This window comes from Penaeus monodon, chromosome 22 (assembly GCF_015228065.2).
Source record: "Penaeus monodon isolate SGIC_2016 chromosome 22, NSTDA_Pmon_1, whole genome shotgun sequence".
Taxonomy (NCBI): Eukaryota; Metazoa; Arthropoda; class Malacostraca; order Decapoda; family Penaeidae; genus Penaeus; species Penaeus monodon.
Genome location: NC_051407.1, coordinates 39155522 through 39155860, shown reverse-complemented (window position 1 = coordinate 39155860; position 339 = coordinate 39155522). Strand labels below are relative to the sequence as shown.

The following is a 339-nucleotide window of genomic DNA, read 5'->3' as shown; positions in this document are numbered from 1 at the left end:
GTGCTTAACATTTTACCCATTTTGATTTTTGGCTGTAGTTTCGTATTTGTAAATTTGCAAACACAACTCTATTCATTACCCTTTCTGTAAACAAAATCCGCGAATTGTGTTGTCGGGGACAGAATACGATAGCGTGCTGGGAAAATAAGCCTTTCCTTAGTAAGAAATGAAACAGTCGCGGCGTTTCGAGCGTAACTCGACTCCCCTTCAGGCATCCACACCAAAAAGTCCATAATCCGTTGCGAATTCAGCATTTCCTTTCTTGTGGACGTACATGCGTGTGTGCGTCTCAGGCATACATACGCACGTGCATAATTACACACGCGCGCACCAACACCT

At 44.0% G+C, this 339-nt stretch overlaps 1 protein-coding gene across 1 annotated transcript in view; it reads left to right on the top strand.

Annotated features, from left to right (window-relative positions):
- LOC119587126 (protein patched-like) overlaps positions 1-339 on the top strand; it is a gene marked incomplete at its 3' end in the record, with an annotated part of 106921 nt that overhangs the window by 45485 nt on the left and 61097 nt on the right.